Source organism: Castor canadensis, chromosome 2 (genome assembly GCF_047511655.1).
Source record: "Castor canadensis chromosome 2, mCasCan1.hap1v2, whole genome shotgun sequence".
Taxonomy (NCBI): Eukaryota; Metazoa; Chordata; class Mammalia; order Rodentia; family Castoridae; genus Castor; species Castor canadensis.
Window position 1 is genome coordinate 12,734,400 of NC_133387.1, and position 15,845 is coordinate 12,750,244.

At 36.9% G+C, this 15,845-nt stretch overlaps 1 long non-coding RNA gene across 2 annotated transcripts in view; it reads left to right on the forward strand.

The window, feature by feature from the left end:
• Nucleotides 1-15,845, forward strand: part of LOC141419184 (uncharacterized) — a 133,212-nt gene that overhangs the window by 54,093 nt on the left and 63,274 nt on the right. Inside the window, exon 3 of one of the 2 annotated variants that reach the window (XR_012443834.1) lies at nt 757-928. This is a non-coding gene — a long non-coding RNA (uncharacterized lncRNA). Of the gene's footprint in view, nt 1-756; nt 8,046-15,845 lie in introns of those variants that run through there. The other variant, XR_012443833.1, reaches the window with a different exon arrangement.

The window sequence follows — 15,845 nt, forward strand, 5'->3', positions numbered from 1 at the left end:
GGTAAGCTTAGAGAAAATTCAGAAGAAGGAATTAATTTCTTGAACAGAAGAAAAATTTCAGTGCAGGTGGAAAACATGGCCTTTTAATTGATAAGCCCTAAACTGGTCTTTTATGATTTTCATAAAGTTAGGTGTTTGCTGCCAATTGACTAAGACATGCTCATCCTTTCCCTCCCTCATTATAAGAATGCTGATTTTGTGTAGAGTGGAAGAGTGCTCAGTTAAGAATTAAAATAATTTCCTTTGCAAATTTCTTGCAAGAATGTCCACATGACCCAGTTCTCCTGGAATGTCAATGTGATGCCTCCATGTGGAGAAGTCATTCTGTTACTGTGAGAGAGCGACATAATAAGGATGAGAAGTAAGACAGGAAGCTGGAAGAATTCTAGCTCCTTTATGACTTCCTGGAGAATTCTTTCCAGCCTTTAGATCACATATTACATGAAAGGAGATCCAAGATGGTGACTAGGATACAGAAGCAGAAAGCCTAGGCTCTGTGTCTCCAAAACCTCCCTGAGATGTTGGCACCACACTGGGGTAATTCTGACTGCTTCTAGCCAAAATAATAACTGCCTCAAACTAGGTGCAAGAAAAAATTCAAAGACTGACCCACAAATCAGCCTTTAATTGAGCCTAACAGTTGAGACCTACAGCAGCTAGCAAGGCAGGTCCAGCGCCAGGGAAACCCTCCTCCTCCATGGTGATTTTTTAATTTTCTTTTTCCTTTCTGACTCTTCTCCTTCTTCCATCAAGCAGAAAAAAAACACCAAACAGAATCAAACTTTCAACATCCTGAACCCATAGCCCATGGAAAGCCTCCCCATGCCACGTTATACTGAGAAAATTTGGTGTCATTTCTCACTGCTGCCTCCACCGCCACTGCCACTGGCTCCAAACCTGCCTGCATGTCAATTAACAGAACAAACAGGTGAGCACCAAGCACCATGTGGAACTACCCTATCCACCCCCAGGGACATAAACCATCACAGCTCCAGGCAGAGTAATCCCCCCAACAAAACTGAATAATGAACAGCAAACTGTAATCTAGCACAGACAGTGGACAGGGCAGGTGGAACACTGAAATTGTACCAGAGAAAGGGGAAGGGGCAAGCAGCTGGTCTCAGCACCAAACTACCAGTAAACAAACACAGGAAAGGCAGTGAAGACTGAGAGTGGGTAGGCAATAAGCCACTCCTTGAAGCAGGGAATGTAGTGAATCACAGAGCTCATCTCCTGAGCCAGAGAGCTGCATCCAAAACCAAACTGCCCTGTAACACAGAAAAACAAACAGCGAACTGTAATAAAACATAGTCAGTGGAGGGGGCAGGTAGAACACCACCTGCCCCAGAGAAAGGGGGTGGGGCAAAGAAATAAACCCCAGCATGGAAGTCCCAGTAAACAAACACAGTGACAAGCCACCTCCAAGGTAGGGCAGGTAGTGGATTGCAGAGCCACCTGAACCAGAGGGCAGCATTCAAAACTGAACTGCCCCACCTTGCTGGGGGAGGAGCTGATGAAACACTGCAGCTGAAGGGTGACACAGGTAGGGAAATCAATAGCTCTGACTACCCTGCATGATCTGGCAAGCCTACCTCACCTCACAATTTCAATTAAACTGGTAGACAGGAGAACAAAACATTTCTCACAAGCCAATAACCTAGTGAGACTACATCAGAGCTTCTGCTTATATGCCAATACTAGGACTGGATGCCAGAGGAGTAATGGCAGAACTTAAACTAAAACTGAAATTCTATTGTTTCTGAGGCTGGTGTGTTTTTTTTCCTGTTTTTTTTTTTTGTTGTTGTTTGTTTGTCTTATTATTGTGGGTTTTTAATTTTTATTTTTATTCCTATTTTCTTTCTATACTATCAACTTTACCATCATCATCTTCTCATGCCTACTTTCACCCTCATTACTCTCTCTCCTTCTCCTGTGACAAAATCCATTGCTCTCCTTCCCAACTACTCTTTCTGCCCCTTCTTACCCACTCTCTCCTCCTGCCCACACCTTGCCCCTCTCATCTCCCCCAACTTGTCACGAGACTACACCTCCCTCCTACACAATCACCACTTGCTGACCAACCTACTATACCAACTTTACACAACCCCAAGCCCCTGCAATCCCTGACACAAGCACCCTATACTATAACAGCAGAAATACACCCAAACACATACAAGGGCCACAAACCCCAGCAACCCCTGCCCACTTCCCCCACTCACCTACCCTACTTCCCACCTTCCCTTTTAGGGCTATCCTATCCAACTCCCAAAATTTCTATAGCTAGCCTAACACACATTAACTCCACAACTGCCACTGCTTATAGATATTACCACCAAGAGGTCTCATATATAATATATGAACTACTGGTTGGGTATTGAGCCTGTGAATTAGTTATTGCTAAATTACACCTCCAGACCAAGGACAGAAATAGCACACCAACCTGGCTAACAACCAAGACAGCTGCAATGCAAAAATTAAGTCAAGGAAAGAAAACAGGTGACTAAAACCACCAACTAGTCTATTAAGAACATAGTTGTATAATACCAAGTGGAGTGATGGGAAGAAGAAAAAGGGATGGAAACCATTCTCCTCAAAAAAAAAATTTAGTACAGGATTCTGAGGGAAATGAAGAAAATGGATACCCAGTTTCTGACCCCAACAAAACAAAGATAAATGGCACCAAGGAACCCAGTGATGCTCACAAAAACTCAAAGAAGAAATTTTGCAAGCAATCACTGAGTATTTAATGGAGAAGATACTATATATGATTAACCAAAAATACAAGATGCACTCAAGATATTTCAAGACACCAAAAATAAAGAATATGAGAAGACACAGAAACAAATAAATGAACTCAGAGGAGCCCTAAATGAACACCAAAGTGAAACAGACAACACTATAAATTGAGAGATTAAGGAATTAAAGATGAAAGTAAAAAATATTAAAGAGGAAGTGGCTTATGATATGGAAAACTTCAGAAAAAAGAATCAAACAGAAACACAAAACATAGTGGAAGGCCACTCCAGTAGACTAGAACAAGTGGAAGACAGAATCTCAGATCTCAAAGATAAAATAGAAATTAAAGAAAAAACTGAAGAACTGTTAGGCAAACAACTCAAGGATTGTGAAAGGAATATGCGAGAACTCACCAACTCCATCAAAACCAAACCTGAGAATCAAGGCATTGAAGAAGGAGAAGAAGGAAAAGAGATCCAAGCAAAAGGGGTTCATAATATAGTCAATAAAATAATAGAAGAAAATTTCCCAAATCTCAAGAAAATTTTGCCCATTCAGGTACAGGAATCCTCCAAGACACAAAACAGACTTGACCAAAATAGAACTACCCCATGACATATTAAAACAACAAGCACAGAGAATAGAGAAAGAATACTTAAGGCTGTAAGAGAGAAAAAACAAATAACATATAAAGGGAAACCCACTGAAATCACAGAAGATTTCTCAATGGAAACCTTAAAAGCAAGAAGAGCATGGAGTGAGGTATTCCAGGCACTGAATGAAAATAACTTCAACCCTAGGATACCCCACCCAACAAAACTATCATTCAAAATAGATGGAGCACGAAAAATCTTCCATGATAAGCAGAAACTAAAACAATGTATGACCACCATGACACCACTACAAAAGATTCTTCAAAGAATTCTGCACACAGAAGATGAAAGCAAATAAAACCATGAGAGGATTGAGAAGTACCAAACCACAGGAGAAGACAAGGAATCAGAGAGTAGAATTGATTCAGCTGCACACAATGAAATCCTTAAACAACACAAACAACTAAATGGCAGGAATCATCACATACCTATTAATATTAATACTGAATGTCAATGGACTCAACTCCCCCATCAAAAGACACCATTTTGCAAACTGTATTAAAAGGGAAGACCCAACAATTTGTTGTTTGTAGCAGACCCATCTCATTGACAGAAATAAATACTGGCTTAGGGTAAAAAGCTGGACAAAGATTTACCAAGCCAGTGGATCCCCAAAAGAGGCAGGAGTAGAAATACTTATATCAGACAAAGTAGACTTCAAACTTACATTGATCAAATGAGATAAAGAAGGACACTTCATACTAATAAAAGGGGAAAAACACTAAAAACAAATAATAATTATCAACCTATGCACCAAATGTCAGTGCACCCAATTTCATCAAATATACTCTAGATGACTTAACAGCACATATAGATTCCAACACAGTGGTAGTGGGACATTTTAATACCCCCTATCACCAACAGCTAGGTCATCCAAACAAAAAAATCAGTAAAGAAATTCTGGAACTAAATCACACCACAGATCAAATGTCCCTAGCTGATGTCTACAGAATATTTCATTCAACATCTGCACAATATACATTCTTCTCAGCAGCCCATGGAACCTTCTCCAAAATAGAGCATATCCTAGGGCACAAAGCAATCTTCAGCAAATATGAGAAAATAGAAATTATAGCATGCATTCTATCTGATCACAATGCAATAAAACTAGAACTCAACAACAAAAACAACAACAGAAAATATGCAAACAATTGGAAGCTGAACAACATATTGCTCAATGATCAGTAGGTCATTGATGAAATAAAAGAGGAAATTAAAAGGTTTCTGGAAGTTAATGAAAATAAAAACACAACCTACCAGAACCTATGGGACACAGAAAAGGCAGTTCTAAGAGGAAAGTTTATAGCCATGAGTACATATATTAAAAGGACAGAAAGAACTCAAATAAATAACCTAATCCCACATCTCAAAATCCTAGAAAAACAAGAACAAGAAAAATACAAGTCAAGCAGAAGGAGAGAAGTAATAAAAATAAGGGCTGAAATTAATGAAATAGAGACAAAAACTACAACAAAAAACCCTCCAAAAAAACCCCCCAAAACCATACAAAGCAAAGAATCAATGAAACAAAAAACTGATTCTTTGAAGAAATAAACAAGATTGACAGACCCCTGGCAAATTTGACTAAAATGAGGAAGGAAAAGACCCAAATCAGTAAAATCAGAAATGAAAAATGGGAGATAACAACAAACACCAAGGAAATCCAGGGAATCATCACAGACTATTTTGAAAAACTATATTCTGATAAATTTGAAAATCTTGAAGAAATGGAAAAATTTCTAGATACTTATGACCATCTAAAACTGAAACATGAGGCTATTAACTACCTAAACAGATCTATAATGTGAAATTAAGTTGAAGCAGCAATAAAGAGTCTCCCCAAAAAAGAAAAGAATAGGACCTGATAGATTCTCTGCTGAATTCTATCAGACCTTTAAAGAAGAACTAATACCATCTCTCCTTAAACTTTTCCACAAAATAGAAAAGGAAGGAAAACTGCCTCATTCTATGAAGCCAGTATTACATTCATCCCAAAACCAGACAAAGACAGATCCAAAAACGGGGAATTATAAGCCAATCTTCTTAATGAACATTGATGCAAAAATTTTCAATAAAATAATGGCAAACTGAATCCAATAACATATCAGAAAGATCATTCACCATAACCAAGTCAGCTTCATCCCAGGGATGCAGGGGTGGTTCATCCCAGGGATGCAGGGGTAGTTCATCTCAATAGATCATCTTAATAGATGCAGAAAAAGCCTTCAATAAGATCCAACACCACTTCCTAATAAAAACTCTAAGAAAACTAGGAATAGAAGGGATGTACCTCAACATTGTAAAGGCTATATATGACAAACCTATAGCTAACATCATACTTAATAGAGAAAAACTGAAACCATTTCCCCTAAAATCAGGAATGAGACAAGGGTATCCACACTCCCCACCCCAAAACAACATAGTCCTGGAATTCCTAGTCAGAGCAATAAGGCAAGAAGAAGAAAAAAAAGGAATACAAGTAGGTAAAGAATCTGTCAAAGTATCCCTATATGCATATGACATGATCCTATACCTCAAAGACCCAAAAAAATTCTACCCAAAAACTCCTAGACACCACAAACAGCTTCAGCAATGTGGCAGGATACAAAATCAACTTACAAAAATCAGTAGCTTTTCTATACACAAACAATGAACAAATTGAGGATATATGAATATATGAAAACAATTCCATTTACAATAGCCTAAAAAAAAATTAAATACCTAGGAGTAAACTTAACAAAGGATGTGAATGACCTCTACAAGAAGAACTATAAACCTTTGGAGAAAGTGACTGAGGAAGACTATAGAATGTGGAAAGATCTGAGCTCATGGATTGGTAGAATCAACATAGCAAAAATGGCTATACTACCAAAAACAATCTACACATTCAATGCAATTACCATCAAAATCCCAATGACATTCATCACAGAGATTGAAAAACCTACCCTAAAGTTCATTTGAAATCACAAGAGATTGCAAATAGCTAAGGCAATACTCAGCAAAAAGAGCAATGCTGGAGGTATCACAATACCTGACTTCAAACTATATTACAGAGCTATAGCAATAAAAACAGCATGGTTCTGGCACAAAACAGAGATGAAGACCCATGGAACAGAATAGAGGACCCGGATATGAATCCACACAGCTATGCCCACCTTAGTTTTGACAAAGGAGTTAAAAACATACGATGGAGAATAGACAGCCTTTTCAACAAATGTTGCTGGGAAAAGTGGTTATCTGCCTGTGGAAAACTGACTAGATCCATGCCTGTCACCCTGAGCTAGTATAAACTCAAAGTAGATTAAGGACCTTAATATTAGACCCAAAATTCTGAAATTAGTATGGGAAAGAGCAGCAAATACTCTGGAAGCAAAAGTATAGGCAAGGACTTCCTCAATAGAACTCTAGTAGCCCAGCAACTAAGAGAAAGGCTGGACAAACAGGGCTACATGAAGTTAAAAAGCTTCTGCACAACAAAAGAAATGGTCTCTAAACTGAAGAGACCACCCACAGAGTTGGATAAAATATTCGCTGGCTATACATCAGACAAAGGACTGATAACCCAGAATACACAAGGAGCTCAAAAAACTAAACTCTTCCAAATCAATGAGCCAATAAAGAAGTGTGCAACTGAACTAAACAGAACTTTTTCAAAGAAGAAATCTAAATGACCAAAAAAAACATGAAAAAATGCTCACCATTCCTGCCCATAAAGGAAATGCAAACCAAAATCACAGTAAGATTCCACCTCACTCCTGCTAGAATAACTATCATCAAGAACACCACATCCATCTCACCCCTGTTAGAATAGCCATCATTAGCAACACCACCAACAACAGGTGTTGGCGAGGATGCGGGGAAAAAGGAACCCTCTTACACTGCTGGTGGGAATGTAAACTAGTACAACCACTCTGGAAAAAAATCTGGAGGCTACTTAAAAAGCTAAATATTGATCTACCATTTGATCCAGCAATACCACTCTTGGGGATATACCCAAAAGACTGTGACACAGGTTACTCCAGAGGCACCTGCACACCCATGTTTAGTGCAGCACTATTCACAATAGCCAAATTATGGAAACAGCCAAGATGCCCCACCACTGATGAATGGATTAAGAAAATGTGGTATCTATACACACTGGAATTTTACGCAGCCATGAAGAAGAACGAAATGTTATCATTTGCTGGTAAATGGATGGAATTGGAGAACATCATTCTGAGTGAGGTTAGCCTGGCCCAAAAGACCAAAAATCATATGTTCTCCCTCATATGTGGACATTAAATCAAGGGCAAACACAACAAGGGGATTGGACTATGAGCACATGATAAAAGCGAGAGCACACAAGGGAGGGGTGAGGATAGGTAAGACACCTAAAAAGTTAGCTAGCATTTGTTGCCCTTAACGCAGAGAAACTAAAGCAGATACCTTAAAAGCAACCGAGGCCAATAGGGAAAGGCAACCAGGAACTAGAGAAAAGGTTAGATCAAAAAGAATTAACCTAGAAGGCAACACACACACACAGGAAATCAATGTGAGTCAATGCCCTGTATAGCTGTCCTTATCTCAACCAGCAAAAACCCTTGGTCCTTCCTATTATTGCTTATACTCTCTCTTCAACAAAATTAGAGATAAGGGCAAAATAGTTTCTGCCATGTATTGAGGGAGGGGATGGATTGGATGGTAAGGGAGGGGGTGGGGGAAGGGGGGAGAAATGACCCAAGCATTGAATGCACATATGAATAATAAAACAATAAAGAAAAAAAGAACACCACCACCAATAAATGTTGGTCAGGATGTGTGGACAAAGGAACCCTCATACACTTCTGGTGGGAATGTAAGCTAGTACAACCACTTTGGAAAACAATATGGAGGCTTCCTAAAAAACTAAACATAGATCTGCCATATGATCCAGCAATACCACTCTCAGGGATATACTGAAAGGAATGCAACTCAGGTTACTCCAGAGCCACCTGCACACCCATGTTTATTGCAGAACTATTCACAATAACCAAGTTATAGAAACAGCCAAGATGCCCACTACCGACAAATGGACTAAGAAAACGTGGTATTTATACACAATGGAATTTTATTCAGCCACAGAGAAGAATGAAATTTTGTCATTCCCAAGTAAGTGGATGGAACTGGAGAGCATCATCTTAAGCGAAGTTAGCCAGGCTCAGAAGGCCAAAAATCATATGTTCTCCCTCACATGCGGACTTTAGACCTAAAACAAATGCAGTAGTATTATTTGACATGGGTTACATGCTAAGGGGAGAATGCATACAGGAGGAATAGGGAAAGGTAGGAAACCCAAAACTTGAAAGTGTTTCATGTGCCCACTGTAGAGGAATGAATAAAGTAATCTTAAACCGACAGAGGTCATTATGGGAAGGTGACTGGAGAGTAGTGAAGAGGTCTTGTAGACATGAACCAATGTGGGTTGTAACACACATGTGCATGGAAGCAATGCTAGGAATCTCTCTGTATAACTATCTTTATCTCAAGCTAGCAAAAACACTATGTCTTTCTTATTATCTCTTACCTTTTGTCTTCAACAAAATTGAAGAAGAGTGCAGAGCTTGTTCTGCTTGGAAGTGGGGGTGTGGGGGGGCAGGCAGGGGGAGAGATGGCCCAAATAATGTATACACATATGATCAAGATATGAGGTCTAGGAAATAGTTGATGGACATAATCCAGACATTCAGTAAAGGCATTTTCAGTAATGACAAATATGAATCAGTGTTAAAACTCAATTGTTGAGACTGGACTAAAGGGATGAAAAGCTTTGAGAAAGTTGCTCCTGGGGGAACAAAAATGAATTACATTCAACTGGTTGTAGCATAATTTAAAAGCTGAGTTACTTAGGACAGGCATACACTTTCTTTTCTTCTCTCTCTCTCTCTCTTTTTGATGGTACTAGAGTTTGAACACAAGGTTTCATACTTGCAAAGCAGGTACTCTACTGTTTGAGCCACACCTTCAGCCCATTTTGCGTTGGCTATTTTTGAAGAATAGTTCTCTAAAACTATTTGCCTGAGCAGGCCTCAAATGGCAGTTCTCCTGATCTCAGCCTCCTAAGTAGCTAAGATTACAGGTATGAGCTGGCTTACATTTCTTTATCTATTTATTTGTCGATGGACACGTAGATTGTTTCTGTATCTTGACTATTACATATAATGCTTTAAAGAAAATGGGAGTGCAGATGTCTTAGAGATAACAATTCCTCCTTACTCCTTTCCTTCCTTCCATTCATTTTCTTTCATTTTTTTTGAGATAGTCACTGTGTAGCCCAGGCTGTCCTTGAACCTGCAATCCTCTTGCCTCGGCCTCCTGAGTGTTGGGATTACAGGCATGCACTATCACTTCTATTGAGATCATAATTTCATTTTCTTTTAATATTACTCAGAAATGTAATTGCCAAATCATATAATACTTCTATTTTTAATTTTTAAATGAACCTCTAGGTTATTTTCCACAGTGGCTGCACTATGTACATTCTCACCAGCACCTTCAAGGTTATCCTTTTCTTCACATCTTACCAACATTTGCCATCTTGCTTTTTTTTTTTTTTCAAATAGCCATCTTAACAGATGATATCTCATTGTAATTTTTATTTGTATTTCCCTGATGATTAGTGATACCAAGCACATTTCAATATATCTGTGTCTTCTTTGGAGAACTGTATATTTAATTCTTTGGCTAATTTTCCATTTTTTTGCTTGTGAATTCTAGAAGTTCTCTGTATACTTTGAATATTAGTCCCTTATTGAATATACAGTTTCCAAATAGTTTTTCCTGTTCACTAGGTTGCCTTTTCTCTTTGGTAATTGTTTCCTTTGCTGTGTGGAAGTTTTTAGTTGGTGTAGTGCCATTTTTCTATTTTTGTTTTTGTTTGCCTATGTTTCCATTGTCATATTTGAGAAATGATGGTTAGCAAATATCAAGAATTTTCCAGTTGTACTTAATTAAAGTACAATATATACATATGTGAAATACCATGGTGAAACTCCTTTGTATGATTAAAATACACCAAAAAATTTTTTCTGTGGCATCTAGAAGCTTCATACTTTCAGGTCTTACATTTAAGTCTCTAACCAATTTTGGGTTGATTTTTTATGTATTGTGTAAGATAAAAGTCCAGTTTCTTTCTTTTCCAGTGGGTGTCTAGTGTCCTATCACCATTTACTGAAGAGGCTATCCCTTCCCTATTGTGTATACTTGCTCTTCTTAACAAAGATTGGTTTACTGTAAATGTATTCTGCTCTGTTGGTTGACATTTGTTTTGCCAGTAACATACTCTTTGATTACTGTAGCTTTAAAATAAATTTTGAAATCAGAAGTTCGGTATCTTCTGTTTTGTTTTACTTGATCAAAATTACTTTGACAATTAGGAATATCTTGTGATTCCATATGAATTTTTTTGTATTTCTTTTTGTCTTGTTTTTTTTTTTGAGACAGAGTGTTGCTTTGTAATCAAGGCTGGAATCAAACTCAGGATCGTCCTGCCTCGGCCTCCCAAGGGTATGAGGGAACACTCCTGCAATCCCAGCCCTTGGGATATTTATAGGGATTATATTGAATCTGTAGATCACTTTGGGTAGTATGGACATTTTGACAAATTTAATTCTTCTTGTCCGTGAACACAAAATGTCTTCACATTTATTTTTGTCTTTTTCCAATTTAATTCATCAATATTTCAAAGAAGAAATCAAAAGAAAGAGTAGAAATTAGAAAATGTCTTAAGAGAAATGAAAACAAAATCACAATATGCCAAAACTTATTAACTGCAGCAAAAGCAGTATTACAAGAAAAGTTTGTAATGATAAACACATATATTTTTAAAAATCTCAAATAAACAACTCAACTTTACCCTTTATGGAACTAGGGAAAAGAACAGACTAAGTCCAAAGTTAACAGAAGGAAAGAAACACTAAAGATTAGAAATGAAACAAATGTTAGAGAAAATAGAAAAACAACAGGAATAATCTGAGTTAATTTTTTGAAAATATAAACAAAAAATAAAAACCTTAACTATGATAACTAAGAAAAAAGATTCAATTAAGTAAAATGAGAATTGAAAGAAGGGACATTACAATGATATCCTAGAAATGAAAAAGTTCATAAGACACCAAGAAATATGCCAGCCTAGATGAAATGGAAAAATTGCTAGAAACATAAAGCCCACCAAAATTGGATTAAGATGAAATTAGAAGCTTGAATAGATCAATAACAATCAAGGATATAGAATAAGTAATGAAAATCTTTCAACAAAGTAAAGTCCAAGACCAGATAGTTTCAAAGGTGAATTATATGAAACATTTGTAGAAGAAGCAATACCAATCCTTTCAAACTCTTTGAAAAAATAGAAGAGGGAACACTTTTAAATTCTTTCTATGAGGTTAGCATTACCTGATACCAAAGCCAGGTAAAAACATCACAGGAAAATTAAATATAGGTCAATTCCTGATGAACATAGATGCAAAAAATCCTCAACAGAGTACTATAAATCAAATCAAATGGCATATTGAAAATACAATTATCAGCTGGCATTTATCCCTGGGGTATAAAGACAGCTGACCATATGGAAATTAATAAATATGATACCACATGCAGGATAAATACCACATGATAGATGTGGAAAATATTCTATAAAATGTAACATCCTTTCCTGATAAAAACTCAACAAAATAAGCAGAGGAGGAATGTACCTCAACCCAATAAAGACCAATATGACAAACCCACTGCTAACATTTTATCAAATGGGAAAGAGTTTAAAGCTTTTTCTCCAAGATCAGGAATAAGACAAACATGTTAACTGTGGCCACTTCTACTTACCATAATCCTGGAAGTCCTTCCTAGTCAGAGTAAACAGGCAAGAAAAGGGGGGAAAAGATATCTAAGCTAGGACGGAAAAAGTAAAATTAACTCTGTTAGCAAATGTCATGATCCTATATGTAGAAAACCCTAAAGATTTCACAAAACATCTGTTAGAACTTATAAGCAAATTCAGTAAAGTTTCACAAACAAAATCAATACACACATATCAGTAGTATTTCTTTACTCCAATATGAAACTGTGTGAAAAGGGAATCAAGAAAACAGTCCCATTTATAATAGCATCAAAACAATAAAAAATTGAAGAATAAACTTAACCAAAAAGCTGCAAAGCTTGTACTCTGAAAACTATAAAATGCATTTGATTTTTATCCTGGAAGTATTTCCCTTCATCTGGATCTAGAGATTGTGGCATGTGACATGTACTCCTCTAGTTATCTGTTACTAGAGGTTGGGGGCAGCTTGAGGAGGAATCTCACCATTGCCCACAAATGTTTTCTCTTAGATGGTTTCCTAATGGTTTTGATGCCCTATTTCCAGATGCCCATGGCTGCATTTTTGAAGCAGTTGATTTTAGTCTCTGAGAGTGGTGAGATTGGAAAAGACATTTGCAAAGAATGCCAGCCAATTTTCTCAGCCTCCAAGTTTATTATTCAAAGTCTATTTTGTTAAAATAGAAGGAAGCATGCCATCATTTTGAAAATCAAATACTTTATTTTATTAAATAACAAAGTCCTCAGAGGGGATCAAATGATGAGGAACAATGTTTGTCTAACACACCTGGAACATTCATGCTCCTTCCTGGAAGTTCGTGAAGCAGTGTCAATGATAAGTCCTATTACTTTTTGGTAGCTTTTAAGGATGCACATGTGAGGAACAGTGGATGACTCAGCCAAGCCTTTGGCCCAGTGAGGAACCCTCTAGAGCTGTTCATGTTTATAAATTGTCCTATAGATTGGTTCAGGAAATGGAAGAAGGACGGTTTGTTTTACTTTCAGTATGGCTTACCTTGTAGATTTCTTTCCAATCTAGGTCATGAGCCTGATAGCCAGGACCTACTCTGAATAACAAAGTCATTTGTAGTAACTCTTTCCTGACTTGAGAATTCCAGAGTTATTCTTGGTTTTCACTCTTTCAAAAGTTCTCTTAGAAGACTAGGGACACTGAAGTTCAGAAAATGAGACCCTCAAGGAAGAGCCACTGAATTTTTCTGAAAGGAAAAAATAATTCTGTTATATTTCAGAAGGAGTTTCACTTGTTCTTTGCAGATAGGAATAAGAAGTGGAGTAATTTTTATCTGAAGAATGTATCATAGATAAAGTTTAGGAGTTTGGTGATACTACCCCCAATAGGCTCTCTCTCTCTCTCTCTCTCTCTCTCTCTCTCTCTCTGCCTCTCTCTCTTTTAACTATTGTTGTGACATTTACAAAAGTTCTTACAATATATCATAGTTGAATTCACACCCACTATCATTCACCTTTATCCTTCCTTCCCCTATTCCTGGAATAGTTTCAATAGGTCTCATTTTTTCATTTTTGTACATGAGCACATAATATTTCTACCATATTCACAATCCTACACTCTTTCCTTATATCCTCCCTGTCCTTCTGGTACCAAGTCCCCTAGACAGGACCTGTTTTACCTTCTGGTTCTCCATTTTTGAAACAAAGACATTTTTGTTTGTTTAAAAAAGCAATGCAGGGTGTTTCATTGTGACATTTCCATACATATATATGTTTCAATATGTATGTTTCCATATATATTTCCATATATATAATATATGGAATTGCTTCATCCCCTCTATTTTTCTCCTTTCTACCTTAGTCTTCTTCTTATGGTAATTTCAACAGGTTTAAAAATTTTATATTCATTCTTATATAGAAAGTACATCACCTTATTAACCTTCTTAACTTTCTTCTTTTACCTTCTCTCTCTCTCACTAGTGACCTCCCCTTAGTGACATATTAAAATTCCACCTCACTCATGTCAGAATGGCTATCATTAAGAACACAAACAACAACAAATGTTGGTGAGGATGTGGGGAAAAAGGAACCATCATACACTGTTGGTGGGAATATAAATTAGTATAATCACTATGGAAAACAGTATGGAGGCTTCTCAAAAAACTGAAACTAGATCTGCCATATGATCCAGCAATACCACTCTTAAGGATATATCCAAAGGAATATAAGTCAGGTTACAATAAAGGCACTTGTATACCCATGTTTATTGCAGCATTATTCACAATAACTAAGCTATGGAAGCAGCTAAGATACCCCATAACTGATGATTGGATTAAGAAAATGTGGTAATTATATATAATGGAATATTGTTTAGTCATAAGAATGAAATTTTGTCATTTGCAGGCAAATGGATGGAACTGGAGAATACATCTTAAGTGAAGTTAGCCAGGTTCAGTAAGCCAATGTTTGCATGTTTTCTCTCATATGTGAAATAGTAGACTCAATACAAGTACAAGCAATATTATGAAAAACTGATAGGCTCCTTTCAACAAGGAACATGGCCACCTCGTATTATTCATTTATCATGTATGTTATCTCAATCATTGTTCCAAACTTTGTTGTGACACCTGCATTATTATCTCCTATAGTTTTATCAATGAGAGAATTAAATTTAAAAAACTAATTATTTGCTCAGAGAATAGATGGCAGTAACTTATACTTTTGACTTGAACTTAACTACTCTGTCAATCTTCTTACCATTCCTTGCTTATAAACTATGGATTCTTCACTTTTATAATTTTTTGTTGCTGTCAATTTTTTTTGTTGTTAATTCAATTTCTTTAAAATTCAGTTCATTTTTCTTCTCTAAGGATTCTTATTATTAGTGCTTTCCTCAGCACTTTGTTTCTAGTTGATCTTTGTTTTTTAGATCTCGTCTTTAAACTCAACTGTTAATTACCTTGCTGTAGTGCTTAATAAAAGAAAAAAAATTTAAGCTAAATGTCCAGCCAATGATATGGGAGATGTCATTTTTGTCATTCATATGTTAGGATTCATACCAATGATTACAGTCAGTTAGAAATATAATGTTTGGAGTATAGAAGACAAAGGTCTTAGCCAGAGAGATAGACTTCAATATTTTACATTTACAAGCAAACACATATAAATAAACAGACTTTACCTTGCTAGAAACCCCAGTGAACAAACTTAAGCCATTTTAGAAAAGTAAGCATATGAAAGAAATTTCCCTGTTCTAATTATATTGGATAATATCTGGAGACAATGTTAACATCTTTTGTCTCTTTCTTGCATTTAATGAGGGCAATAATGGTTCCTCTTCAGGGTGATGCTGGCTACAAAGGAACTGAGCAAAATTAGACAAAGTTTGTCATGTTAAGAACTAATTCATCTATTCTTTTTTCTTTTGTGGTGTTGGAGATTGGAGTCAGGGCTTTATGCTTGGTAAGCAGATACTCTACTGATGCGCAGGTGCGCTGTACTCAGTCAATACATGTCCTTGTTCTCTATGGCACCAAAGAATCGAGGATAGAAAACTCCAGCAAGGTGAAAGTAAGAAAGGTTTATTTGCCAAGAAGAGAAAGTAAATGTCTGCATGCAAGCTGAGGAGTGCCTCGAGCAGGGGGTTTGGAAACCAGATA